Source organism: Ursus americanus, chromosome 33 (genome assembly GCF_024610735.1).
Source record: "Ursus americanus isolate L20-20 chromosome 33, mUrsAme1.1.p, whole genome shotgun sequence".
In the NCBI taxonomy this organism is placed as follows: domain Eukaryota; kingdom Metazoa; phylum Chordata; class Mammalia; order Carnivora; family Ursidae; genus Ursus; species Ursus americanus.
In genome coordinates this window covers 5,390,461-5,405,021 of record NC_142159.1, presented here as the reverse complement: position 1 = coordinate 5,405,021, position 14,561 = coordinate 5,390,461, and the positions used below count along the sequence as shown (strand labels likewise).

The 14,561-nt window shown below is 51.1% G+C and overlaps 1 protein-coding gene across 1 annotated transcript in view; it reads right to left on the bottom strand.

The window, feature by feature from the left end:
• The window catches only part of CSMD2 (CUB and Sushi multiple domains 2), a 571,607-nt gene that overhangs the window by 488,893 nt on the left and 68,153 nt on the right, over positions 1 to 14,561 (bottom strand). The window lies entirely within an intron of this gene.

The following is a 14,561-nucleotide window of genomic DNA, read 5'->3' as shown; positions in this document are numbered from 1 at the left end:
TGGTTTCTGCAAAGGGGTGCTGCTGGCAGGCCAGAGATGCTGCTACCCTGTGGAGGAATTCCCCAGCCCCCAAGGGCAGCAGCGCCCCAGTGGAGAAAGCCTGCCCGACGGCGTGCCAGGCTCCGTGCTGGGCCCTTCACAGGCATCTTCTCATCCGGCAGCAGGGCAGCCTCTGACTCTGACCTGTCCTCGGACCCACACACTCATCCGGGCTCTCTTACGGCGGAAGACAAGGCCCTGGCTTCTCCTGGGCACCAAAGGCCCCCACTTCTGTTTCTGCACATCTCATCTTCAGGCATGAGGCTCAGAGACCCAACTGCCTGAATTCAAACCCCAACAGCACAGACGTGTGTCACTTATTCTCCCTGTGCCTCAGCTTCCTCATCTGGAAAATGGGAACACCTACTTCCTGCACTGTTGTAAGACTTAAAAGCGTTCATCCAGGTTTAGTACTTAAAGCAGTGCCCGGCAGGTAGTAAGCGCCCAATGCATAGCAGCCATTCCTATTACCCAGGTGACGGGAACGGGTCAGTGGGCACCATAGCTCACCATGGCAGCAAGCATCCCCACCACCACGCACCACACCCCAGCTCTGGTTCCCACGGTCCTCTTTGAGCCCTTACAACCTGCTACTATTATCGCCATTCATGTGCACAGGCCAAGAAATCAGAAGGATCATTGCCGTTGTCCCAAGGAGGAGATTGTTGGCTCAGCTGGGGGAAGACACTTGCTTCAAGCTTCTCCATATGGGATCTGGGTATGGGATCCCCACAGTGGGGCGCCAGGACGAGACAAGACCCCACTGTGGGGAATTGACTGGCTTCCCCTCCAGTAGGACAGATGTGGTTCTTAGCACCCTCCACTCCGGACCCCAGTGAATCTGCAGTCAACCCGAGCACCTTCTACCGTGGCCTTGGGCCTCACTGGGACCCGGGAGCTGGCAAGAGCTCAGGACAAGACCCAGCAAGCACCCAGGCCTTCTGAGGCTCTGCGGTGGCATTCTGATGCAGCAGCATTTTTGGACCCAGCCTAAAAATAAACCCTTAAGCCTTCAGCAATTTTGATTACCAAGTAGCATGTGCCAGTGGCATCTATCAGGGGTGCCCACGGCACACACACCCAGGAACAGAAGAGTGCCCGGTACCTTGTAACGCTGTCACTTTAACGTGGATGCTTTAAAATAGCCACGCCGGGAAGCCCTGTGGGGGCCACGTTTCCGGACACACGCTTGAGCTGGCTGTGCTAAAGACGGGGACGCAGAGGACAGGGAAGGTGGCCAAGGGAGGACCGCGAGCAGGAGAACAGACATGAGGGCCCATCCCAGGGGGCAGGGCAGCCAAGAGCAGCCTCCAGTCTCTGCATCTGGACCCAGGTCTGCTGGGGCCTGTCCTGCTTGATGGTCCCCAGCCCCACCCTTGCCTGCCAGGGTTTAAGACGCTGTTCTCTGACTCCACAACTGACAGTCTCTGTAGAAGCAGAACGACAAAACTGGCTGCCGAAACCAATGCCCAAACCCGACTCTGCAAGCGCATGCTCCCCGAAACCCTCCCCTTTCCCACAGCCCCCCTCGATCCCTCCTTTCCTCACAACGTGCTTTCCTGGGGTGAAAATCTCCAAGAAGCACCTGCTAGAAACCATCCCCCAAATCTCCACTTCTCTCCTTCCAGTCTAGGTCAGCCCCGGGATGAGGGCACCACCAGCCCTCAGCCGAGCACCTGCAGAGCATACGGGGTGCCGACGCGGGAGCCAGCAGACCTAGGTTTCAGTCCATCTGGGGGGCTCGCCAGCTGCTTGAGCTTGGGATAGTGACTCGACCTCTCTAAACCTCAGTTTTCTCATCTGCATAAGGGGGGTGATAATTCCTCCTGAAACTGTTGCGAAGGGTAAACAAGGTAATTCACAGAAAGCCTTTAACACTGTGCCCAGAACGTAGTAAATACTCAACAAAATATAAATTTCTGTTGTTACTCTTACTGCCATCCATGGGCACCGCCTCCAAAGCAGGAGCCTTTGAACCTGAGGCTCTCAGATGGGTCCCACGGGGTTTATGCATCCATCCGTCAGAATCAAGTGCACACGGTTAAATGACGGTGCATGCATCTGGCGGGGAGGGGAGAGTCTGTGGCTGTCAACAGATGTTCACCGGGGCCCATAACCTCCACTCCGCCCAAGGTGGGAACTTGGGACAACACTGCAGAGCAGTTAAGACTACAAGCTTTGAAGTCTGCTGGTCGAGGTCCAAATCCTGGCTCCGCCATTTACTAGCTGTGTGATCTTAGCAAGTCACTTCGCAACCGGCTTCAATGTCCATCCATAACGTGGAGATGACAATACCTTCCTCATGGGGTTGCTGGGAGCGCTAAATGGCATGTTGCGCATCGAGCTTAGAAGAACGCCAGGCACACATACGGGGTATCTATCTATATATATACATCCTGTGTGTGTATATAAGTGCATATATATATACACACTATATGGGGGACATATATATATATATATGGGATATAAAATCGCACACACGTATAAATAATACACAAAAATAATTTATATATGTGTGTGTGTATATATATGTATATATATATATTTCTCTCTGTATATACAAATAAGAGCACGTATTGATTTTTTTGCTATCCCAAAGCCAGCCTTTGATTCATCCCCCCTCCTCCTTGCTTGTGCCTTCTTACTCCCCATTCTCTGCCTTGGAATTGCTTCTCCCTCAGCATTCCCTGCTTGCTCACATCATGACACAGCCTCTAAGTTGGCAGAGGGAAGGGGCAAAGGATGGAAGGGATGGGGAAGAACCCCAGTGGGGTGGGGCATGCAGGGACGTGGGAAGCTCATGGACTGGAGAATGGCAGGGCCCCGAGGACCGTGTCTGACTTGCCATCGGGAGGCAGGAGCAGAGTCCAGCTGCTGGGAGAAGTGGGCTACAGAAGTCAAGTGGCATCCAAAGCCTGGTCTAGAGAGCTGGGGTCCAGCAGGGCAGGGACCCGCCAGGGGGGCCAGCACACTGCAGCACTAAGTGTCCAGGCTGCTCAGATCCTGGGCCCAGGAGGCTGAGCCCTAAGCCACCCTCTGGTAAGGATGGGGCCTCTCCACAGTCAGGCTGGGACGGGATGGGCTGGGGGTCTGGGGAACAACACTGTCTGCCGCTGAGCAGGAATGGGGGCAGCGGAGAGCGATCCTGAATAATCGAACTGGAAACATCACAAATTCCTGGAAATGAGAAAGAGACTCTGCTCTGCAGGGGCCGGTGATCAGTGGTGCTGGCAGGAGATTCATGCAGAAAGTCGCAGGGGCTCCCTCAACCAGCAGGAAAAGGCACAGGCTCGCCCCCGCCAGGCCCTTAGCGGGCAGCCAGAGAAGGATGCCATTAGCGGATGGGCTCCAGACACCATCCTGCTCCCTCACACACGATTTCTTTCAATGACTCGCAGTCCTGGGTAGTGATCGGAGGGAAATATATTGAGAAATGTATGTTTACTCAAAGTCTACGCTTGATCGGAATGAAACACACATCATTAGCCATAAAAGTAGGATTAAGACAACAGAGCATTATTTGCAGATGATCAACAGTCACGAACACAGATATGAACATGTGCAGATGTAAATCTGAGCAATGAATGCCTAGTTCTATTGCTACTAAAACACAGTTCTTAAGTCCTGCCTGGATTCGTTCACGCCTCGCTCTTCATTCTTACTTGGTTCCTCTTCATTTAACAGACTCTATAAAAGATGGGCCAAGCGCTGGTACATAAGCAATGAATATGCTGCCATTCGAGGGAGCCAGGGCCCCAGGAGCTGCCAGGAAGGGCTTCGGAGGTCATGCTGGGTGCTGGGTGGGCCGTGAACCAGCACTGGCATCAGCCAGAAGCTCGAGGGGAATTGTGGGATCTTGGGCCCCACCCCAGACCTTCAGACCCTGATTCGACACTTCCACAAAATCCCCAGGTGAGCTGCCCGCACATTAAAGGTTGCAAAGCACCCACGTAGACCACTGTTTATCCCTGCGGCCCCTTGCGACCCACATGAAACGATCGCTTTCTTCTTTAATGTTTAAAATTTTGAAATAAATTGACAACACACACATCGAAGCAATGGTGATTCTGAAGATGCTTGTCAAACCGCACATAAACCTCCCCTCGGGCTCCCATCTAGGTATTTCCTGGGATGCCACTCCCCCAACTCCAGGGGTCACTGCTGAGCATAAGGCAAGTCCCCAGGTGGAGAATGACTGATCCAAAGAAGGGCCATATGCACCCCAATGTTCATAGCATCTCTGTCCACAATAGGTAAATCGTGGAAGGAGCCGAGATGCCCTTCAACAGATGACTGGATTAAGAAGATGTGGTCCATATATACAATGGAATATTACTCAGCCATCAGAAAGAACGATTTCTTGACATTTGCTGCAACACGGACGTGACTGGAGGAGATAATGCTAAGTGAAATAAGTCAAGCAGAGAAAGACAATTATCATATGGTTTCACTCATTTATGGAACATAAGAAGTAGGAAGATTGGTAGGAGAAGAAAGGGAAGAAGAAAGGGGGGTAATCAGAAGGGGGAATGAAGCATGACAGACTATGGACTCTGGGAAACAAACTGAGGGCTTCAGAGGGGAGGGGGGTGGGGGAGTGGGATAGACTGGTGATGGGTAGTAAGGAGGGCACGTATTGCATGGTGCACTGGGGGTTACACGCAAGTAACGAATCATCGAACTTTACATCAAAAACTAGGGATGTACTGTACGGTGACTAACATAATATAATAAAAAATATTATTAAACAAAAAACAAAAAAGAAAAAACAAAACAAAACAAAAGAACCATTGCCTCCACTGTTCCAGCAGGACGTCTGGAGCCCAGAGAGGGGCAGCCCTACAAGCCCCACCTTCTGCATTGATTCTTCCAGAAGCAGGAAGCAAGGAGCCCCAATTCTAGAGAGATGCAAGTGGTGGCCACCACTTGCAGTCTGCGGTCCTGTTATGTCCATTTCGCAGCCTGCATGCGGACACCTGACGTCGGCTCTTGAGTCTTTTCCCGGGCCTCTGACAATAGCCATCGCTTCCCCTGAGAGCCTCCTTCCTCCAAGTAAACACCCCAAAGTCCTTCAATTTCCATCTTGCAACACAGACAATCTCCCTTCATCCTGGTCACTCCCCTTTGGAAGAGCTTCCCTCGGTCCCTGTCCCTGTATGGATATGGGTGAAGGGTAACATATTTAACTTTTTTGCTTTTCTTTTACACCTAACTTTGTACCCATTGCAAATGCACCCTTATTGTCCAAATAACACACTACGTGACAGAAACATTTTAAAATAAAGAAGGAAAAAACCTCACAATCCGGCCGTCCTAATGCCTGTATTAGTAGCACGTGGCTGGACTCTGCCTCCAGCGTTTCTGGCCTGAGGTCACGTGCTTACGTGCTGATGTACAGAATGCACTGGCAATTTCCACAGCCTGCATCGTTTTTACAACTCAAACATCCTTCTGTGCTGCAACAGCCTTGACAGCTCCCCGGACACCCCCTTCCAGTGGTTGACTGAGAAGTCGACCCAGTCTCCCGGGGATGGTCTGACGAGTTCCGAAGAAAACCGAGCAGTTTCTCCCACCAAGGCTTTCAAACGGCAGACCCCGCCACGCCAGTCACGCCGTGTCCAGTGGGGACCAAGACCCCTCCGGCTTTCACGAAGGGAGCCATCTCTCCCACCCTATACTGGTGTCACCTACTTTGGTGGGGGGGGGGCACCTACATGTCAGGGGACTCATTCACTTATTCACCACTGGACAGAGAACGGCCGTGCACCAAGCCGTGGCTGGTGTCCCGGGGTGATTTCGTAATGGTGAGCAAGACGGTTCTGCTCTCATGAGCTCCCCGAGCTTTGGTGGTGGCAGTGCTGATTTCTATGAGGCAACAGAGCCCAGGACGGGGAAGGGACAGACATCCAGGGAGAACCCGTGGCAGGCCAGTCACTAGATATCCAAACTTGGGCTCACTGGATCCTCTCCACGACTCTCCTCTCCGCGGCTGAGGAACAAGAGAAGGCTTGGCTCAGGGTCACAGAGCTAGCGTTCAAACCCAGGCCTGCCTGATGCCAACCTTGATTTTCCCAAATGCAGAGCTCATGAGAGGCTGGCTTTCTCACCTGACCCTCCGTGGGCTCTAGCAATTTAAAAGAGGCCACTACGAGACAGTCCCAGCAATGTGCTTCAATTATCCCCCCAAAAAAGTAGACAGAAATAACAGAATACCACCTGGTCTCGGGGGCGTGATTACATTTGGAGAAAAGAGGTAAAAGGGAACTTTTCTATAGAAGTACATCAGCCAGGAGCACGATTTAGACAAAAGTGTAATCTAGACACCTTATTTTTCATTTGGCCAACTAACAAACATTTGTGCAATTTAAACCTTTTCAGAATCCACTCCGACAACCAAGTGCCCAGGAGCTGACTCAGTCTGCCTCTTTATCGCCACCAGACTTTGAAAACGCCACCTCCCCCTTCGTAATTACTCCAGGCAATCAGCACCAACTGATCAATCAAACAAAGAAAATTGCAGGTTTGAAGCTTTAATTAAATCTATCCGGCACTATCTAATTAAAGAAAATCTTTACTCTTCTACATACTCCAAAATAGAAGGAACCCCCTCCTTCGGGCTCCTACAAAGACTTGGCATGTCGAGGCCTTCACCTAGTTCAAGGCGCAAGGAAGAGCAGAGCAGGGGGAAGGCAGTTAGGCCATTCTGCTTTCCTTTTTGCCCAAGTGGAGGTAAATTCCAGTAGGGAGGAAGGGGTGGACTGTGGAAGAGAAATCCTATCTCCGGAAGGTACCCTCTCATCCCTCCATGTCCTCCAGGACCGCTGGCTCTGTGTCCGGGCTGCCTTTCTCCTGTCCCTCCTTGGACCCGCAGTCTACATGGCCGGAGGGCGCCGTCAGAGCAGGTCGAAAACACTAAGCACTCGGCCACCTTCTATTAGTATCCACCATTTATTCACCGTTTAGAAACTCAGCTTTCTCCTCTGCAAAACGGGACCAAAGCAAAGTTCCGTACTGGCTGACTGCGGAAAGCAAGTAACACAGCGCGTCCGGGAAGCTGAGGCAGTCACACAGAGCGGGGAGGAGCCCCACGGAGCCCTCAGAAGGCGGGCCTTGCACCTGCCTTGGTCTGCAGGGACTCTTGCTGTCTTCAGCTCCCCCACCCACCAAGGGCCCCGGTGGGGGACAGGGCATTCACCTAGGGACGGTGATGAATTCCTAACACGACTGAAATGCAGCTGGAAACGTGTCACCTTTTCCCTTTGCCTTGGAGGGTTTACAGGAGTCTAAGACCCTCCCTGTCTGTGATGGGGGGTTGGAGGGTCCCAGAGAAGACAGGGGTTAGATGTGCCTCCTCTGATCGGCCAGCCCACCACAAAGCCCGCAGATCACGAGCTGAGAGCCTAGGGGACAAAATAATCAACCTGGGAGGGGGGAGCCACACCCTCCCCTGATGCGGCTGCCACGGCTCCGTGAAAGCTGAAAGGGGCCAAGGTTGACCGGGAAGGATGGAACCAGGGGGGTCTGGTGAAAGACCTTAGAGAGACCTCGTGCTGACATTTTCTCTTTCAGGTGGGACAGAAGACACTGCGTCGCCAGCCTCCACGATGCTCGGGGGCATCATGAGCTCAGAAATCGATTCTCCGACTTCACCAGACCACTCTACACCGTCTTCATTGCTTTTCTCCTCTTCCCCGGGAAAGCCCAGTCAGCTGCAGCTCCCAGAGGACAGGTGCCCATCACATGTGCCTGAGTGTTTTCATGTCCCCTGCAGTTACTGATAAATATATTTCCTGTCCCTTAAATTTCCTTAACCAACCTGCTGGGCCCTGAGACGGAAACACACGTGAGCCACACAACTCAATGGGACAGGTGCCCCCTGGGGCCACCTGCAGGTGGATGGAGACACCGAACTCACTTTGTGCCAGGCTTTTAGACAAGAGTCACCTTCTTAGTGACACACCTTCCTTGGCCACTCTATTAAAATCTCACCCTTTACACGTCACATCACTGCCCTGATGTATATTTTCTCCAGAGTGCTTATCTTCAGTAACTTTTGAATCAGGTGAAATCTGGGACACTCAAGGCCAAAGGAACGGAGCATAATCACTGCGGTCTAGTTGAGAAAGTCCTTTCCCACGGGGGCACAGGTTCCCAATTCTGGTACCACCATACATTCAGCCTGCAATTGAACAATGGAGTAAATGCATGGCAGATGGAGGCAGCCAGGTGTCTCCTGTGGGAGGTTCCAGATAAGCAAGGCAAGGAGGCTACAATGATTCAGGTGGTACTGGATTAGAGTTGGAGATATCAGCACGAACTCATGTTTAGCTTAACAGAGACACAGATGGATGCACATAAAAATATTTATAGCTCCGTGTATATACGTGGGCTAGTGTACACATGGAACGTTCCTTGCTCTGGCAGCAAAGAGGGCCCGGAAGCAGTGACGTCCCAATAGTCATGAGTACACGCGGAGCCAGATCGTGGGTTCTGAGACCATTTTCCGATCCAGGGAACCCCAGCTCATGGCTCCCAAGAGCGTTCATGAACCAGCAGCACCACCACCATCGGTAACAAAGACTGATGATGGTGGGAAGTGTCAAAGGAGACAAGAGGAGCCAACTAAAGGGGTGCCCAGTGGCCGGGCTAGAACAATCAGAGCAGCAAAATAAATAAACCAGGTTGGATTATAACCCGAAGTATAAAATAACGACCTATGAATCCATACTGATATAAATTAATAAATGGAGGAGAATAGACGGATCTCTTGTGCAGAAGAATTTCAAATAGTTTATGCAGACACTCGGCCGTCAAAATGAAGCCTGACACTCTACTCCTTGGGTGTGGAACGCGCACAGTGGCTTCCTTGCAAGAGGACAGTAGGGAGAGGGGAATAACTTTGGAGTGGAGAAGCTGCCACACAGGCCCTCGGCCAGGTGATCAAGGTCAACCTCAACAGGGACAAGTCATGTCGACTGTATGTGCCCTTGATGTGATGTGATGAAAACACTGTCTTCCTTTCAAAAATACATGACTCCCTGGGGCGCCTGCATGGCTCAGTCGGTTCAGCGTCTGACTCTTGATTTTGGCTCAGGTCATGATCTCAGGGTCGAGGGATCGAGCCCCACATCGGGCTCTGCGCTCCGTGGGGTATCTGCTTCTCCCTTTCCCTCTGCCCCTTCCCCCAACTCGCGAGTGTGCACGTGCGCTCTCTCTCTAATAAATAAATATTAAACAATAAAAAAAATGACTTCAGTCAAATCACAAGAAAAACAGCAGACAAATCCCAACTGAAGGACATTCTACAAAAAACCTGACCAGTACTCCTCAAAAGCGTCTGTCATTCAAAACAAGTCAAGTCTGAGAAACTGTCACAGCCAAGGAGCCAAAGGATCTAGGCACCCTGGGTGGGATCCTGGAACAGAAAAAGGACTTTAGGTAAAAACGAAGGAAATCTGAAGAGAATATGGTCTTAGGTTAATAACAATAAATCGGTATTAGTTCATTAATTGTGACAAAGGACCACACGGATGTGAGATGTTCATAATAAGGGAATCGGAGTGAGCCATATAGACATAGACACTCTCTTTTTGTAACTTTTCTGTAAATCTAAAACTATTTCTTTCTATATATTTCAATTCAAAGATTGTTCTTTAAAAAACAAGGGGGTCTGGGTGGCTCAGTCGGTTGAGCGTCTGCCTTCGACTCAGGTCACGATCCCAGGATCCTGGGACCTAGCTCTGCACTGGGCTCCCTGCTCAGCAGGGAGCCTAGTTCTCTCTGTCCCTCGGCCCCTCCCCACTCCCCGATCATGCTCTCTTTCTCTTGCTTGCACTCTCTTTCTCCAATAAATAAATAAAATCTTTAAAAAAAATTAAAAAATAAAAAATGAAAAGAATAAAAGACCTTTGTAGCTCTGGTATTGGAAATAGACTGAAGATACCCAAGGCAATAGCAAGGCCAGCAGGAGGGAAGCGGTTGTGATAACCAAGGCCAGAGATAAAGGGGGTGTGGAGAGACCAGGGAGGGGGCAGGGGGGTAGCTGGAAGACATGAACTTCAGAGAGGACAGTAATGACAAGACAGTAAACATCTACTGAGTGCTTACCACGGGCCCCGCGTCTGCTACGTACTTTGCGTCTTGTAGGGTACTTGCATATTCACAATTTCCCTAAAAGGTAGGGCCACTGGAATCCCAGCTTTTTGGGCAGAGACACTGAGACTCAGAGAAAAGTGACTCCCTCAAAGTCACAGCCAGTAAGAGGCAGAGCAAGGGCATGAATCCAGGCAGGCTGGCTCCAAAGCCTCTCTCCTAACCACCACACCACAATGTGTTCTCGGCTGAGGCCCCAGGAGATGGGACAGGGATGGGGACAACAACCAGAACCACATGAGGACACGAGGAATCCACCAGAAGTCAGGAGCACAAAAAATTGCTTTAAAAAATATCTCAACTATGTGTCAATGGCCTCATTTTTAGGCACAAAGTCCAGAAAGTCCAGAACTTCATCTCCCCAAAAGCAAACAAGACCCAGTTTCTGGAAAGCTCATGGGTTCTGCTGTCTAGAATCCTCACCTACCTCTAGGTTCTAAAGTACATTCCCTAATGGCTAAACTGAGAGCTCACGATGGGTCAGAAAACACGGACTACAGCGACAGATAAACCTTGGACGCTCAGAGATCGAAGCTTGTATACAAAATCCAGGCAACCAGGAGCAGGTGGGGGCTTGCACCTCACAGAGTCACGCGGGCATCTCCTGTCTCCAGGGAAGAAAAGGGAACACAAGATCGCAGGGGAGCTTTCCTGGGCCATGCTGGGAGGGATACACGTTACTTCCATCCACTTTCTGTTGACCACTAACCCACACGGCGGCACCTGGATGCAGGGGAGGCTGCTGCTTCCCCCAGACCACCCTGCACCGTGAAAGAACCGGAACGATGGTGGACAGTCAGCCTTCTCTGCCATGTGGCTGGACAGGCCTCTGCAAAATAAACCCCGACGCCAAAGACAAATGGTGGAATTGTTCCCAGAGCCAAGAGCAGTACCCGGGGAGGGCAGAAATAATCCAAGAAGATCCGGAGTATTTTAGAGTCCTCCCCCATACATTTCCAGCAGGACTCAATCACGCGATTTCCGAGCGGGGAGAAGCTCTAGAGTCTTTCTGGACTTGCACTCTCCATCGGTAAGTCAGGAAGATGCTGCTGAGCTTGAGAAGGGACAGCCCTGGTGCAGATCACAGTAAGTCAGGAACCGGGCTGGACGGAAGCCGGTCTCCTTGCCCCACACCTGGCTCCGGGCACCACGTCCTGCAGCAGCGCACACCCACCCCAGGAAGCAATAACTTGGCTCTTGGTTCACTGAAAAGCTGACAGTTGGTTTTCTTTTATATTTATTTTAATTCCAAGGGAACAAGGAACTCGGTACTTGGGAGGTGGTCTGTTTGGGTACCGTTTCTACTGACAAACAGAGTGAAGGCTAGAATTACACGTCCAAACTCGCCTCTACCCTGAGGACAGTGTCCTGGGTTATAGGGTCCTTGCACAGTGATTTCTGTTGCCCTAAAGGTTCAGGGAATAAGCGTTGAGGATAGACGAGGGGGCACGTTCCTATCTCAGCAACGCCCCTGTCAGCCACTGCTTGCAAGAAAGGGGCAGATGAAGGTCAAGGGGTGGCCAACTCCATTCTGGGGCAATGTTGCCTCTTTGACCAACACCTGGTAAAATGGGGGCAAAACCGATCATGAGGAGGGGTGAGCTAGCATGGTCTTTTGGCCCGAGGCTTGGGCTCCACGAGGCCTTAAATTTTGGCTGCTATTAAATAGCAGACTTGGCGAACAAGCTAGGTGAAGCTTTGCCACAAAAACTGACTTTGACCTTGAACCACAGGGTCCTACTGTGAATGGAGAGATTGCTCAGGACCCCGACACTGCTGCCCACCTGGCTTTATAAATCACCTGCTGCCAACCCCTCCCCCCACCACGTCTGCCCAAACCTACCCTTTGGCATAAGGTGATGGAGCACATGGCTGCCCCATGGGTCACGGCAGTTGGTTTCCTGAGGCCCAAGCCAGGCAGACCCTGCTTCCTCCTCCTCCCCTTCCACCACCCCTTTCAGCCCTGGTGTCGCTGCTCGGACCTGTGTGAACTTGGCTGTCAAGCAGATCTAGGACTTTGAACACAGCTGCCCCGAGGCATGTAGCCTCTTTGAGACTCAGTTCCCTTAGCAATAAAAACGGAGGCAATAATTCTTACCTCCGGGAAAAGTGTGCCGATTCAATGAGCTATGGTACATAGAGCACCTGGCACAACAGGTAAATATTTATTCCACCTCCCACCCCGGCTCTCCTCCAATTCCATCTAAGGCATCATAGCTCATAGTCTAAGGGGACAAACAGAACATTCCCCCCAAACTTCTGCAGAGTTTCTTGGCCCAGCAATGCTCCCCGGATATTCTGGACCCATAGGAACCATCAGTGAACTCATTGGGGACCTCAGTGGACACCCCTCCCTCTCACCCAACGCTTTGCCTGGTGACAGATCATGAACAAAGCTGACTCCAGGAACCCAGAGAGACAGGCTCTCCTGTCCCAGGTTGTCATCTCCAGCAATCACCAGCAGGCCCCGGCTTCCACGCATTTTAGCTGACTCCTTATTAATCACAGATAACTTTCCTGATTAAATACAAAGCTCCTACCAACAGGTTTGCCTCCGGATGGCAAATCTGCCAGCATTTAGGGTGAATCAAACATATTTACTTTTCAGATGTTAGGGGTTTGATAAAATCCATAATGCCTTTGGCCTCAAGCCCTCTTCCTATTAATTATTAAGCCCTTGTGTGTTTCGAGGGTAATTGAATCCATGTTTCTAATTAGTTTACACTTAATTCATCAGAACAATTTTTAAAGGGCTGACGGATGTCCCAATAAGCCTCACGGGCAGTTTAATGAATCTTTATTTAAAAAGAAATTGGACACACACCAAACTGTTAACAGCGGTTACCTCCCGGGAGCGGGGCTGGGACAAGGGCCTGGGGTAGAAGGCGCTTACATCCTTTTACTCCACACTGCTGGACGGCTGGGCTTTTCTGCAGTAGTGAGCGCTTAGTACTTTCACTATTTTAAAGAAGCTGCTTTAAAAGGAAAACGGAGTGAATTTTTAAAAAGGAAATGAAATGAATGCAAATGAATCTGCTGTAGTAAGAAAGCATGTTGGTGTGGGGAAAAGCGCCTTGCTTCTGGCTCCAGGAGACCCGTGGCCTTCTCCTCCCTTCGCCCCTTAGCCGCGTAGAGACGTCAGACGCTTACCTAACTCCTGCAATGAAAATTAACACTACTCACTTCACCACGCTGCTGTTGAATGATTAGATAGAACATACAATGCCCGCTTAAAACCTTTCGGTGTGGCCCCACTGCCTAGACCACATGAAAAGTTCCCCAGCATGGCATAGAGGGCCCCTGGTGATCTGGCCGGGCCACACCCCTACCTCTCCACTACAACCCACCCCAGGATGAACCCACTGACATCACCTCTGCTTTGCTGGACCTGTACACATACTATTCTCTGGGTTTGAAACACTGTCCTCATCCCTCCCTCCGTGCCCTGCCAGGTGACCCTTCCTCCAGGACAGCATTCATTCATTCACTCCATAAACATTTGTTGAGCACCTACTATCAGCCAGGCCCTGGAGACACAACGGAGCGTAAAACAGAAACAGTCTCCATAGCCAGGGAGTTTACAGTCCTGGGGGAGATGGACACAAACCAAATAATCACACACCTGCCCACGCGAAACCATGAAGGACAGATGCACGGTAAACGGAGGAAGGTAATCATAGGAGGGTCTGACCAGGATGAGAAGTAGGGGTGGCTCCGAGGAGTCCCTGAGTGAGGAACTGACAAGTGAGTGGAGGTACGAAGAACGAGTAACCAATAACTAAGCAAAGGGGCAGACAGAGGGAGGGCATCCCAGGCCCACAGGTGAGCACCTCCAAAGAGCTCCCTCAAGGCCGTCAGCCTCCCCAGCCGTAGCGTGTACCATCCTGGACTCACACTGCCTGCGTATTTAGCCATCTCCCTAAAGAGACTGTAGGCTCCTTGAAAGCAGAGGCTGTCTTGTTAACTCTTGCGCCCCCAACACTTGGCGTTCCTGGTAGGCATTCGACAAATGTTGAATAAATGCCATGAATGAACGTGTCTAGCATGGCGGCTGGACCATAAGAGGTGTTCAGTGCCACCATCCCTTCTTTCCCCTTTCCAGCGTCCTCTCCCCCCGTTTCAGTCGTAAAGAAGGAAAGCCCCCTCATCCCCATGGGTCCTCCCAGCCACCTGCTGCAGTGCCTCTCAAGGCACTCTGGGGAGACACAGGGCTCTCCAAGGACAGCCTTACTGACGTGCAAGGAACACTTTTGAAGGAATCCAAACAGACAGGTCCTTCAGGGGACTCTGCCGTGATACATATGTATAAGAAGACAGTAAATCTGGCAAATTTGTGGATTTTTTACAACTTCCAAGCAGGTGTCTAACGC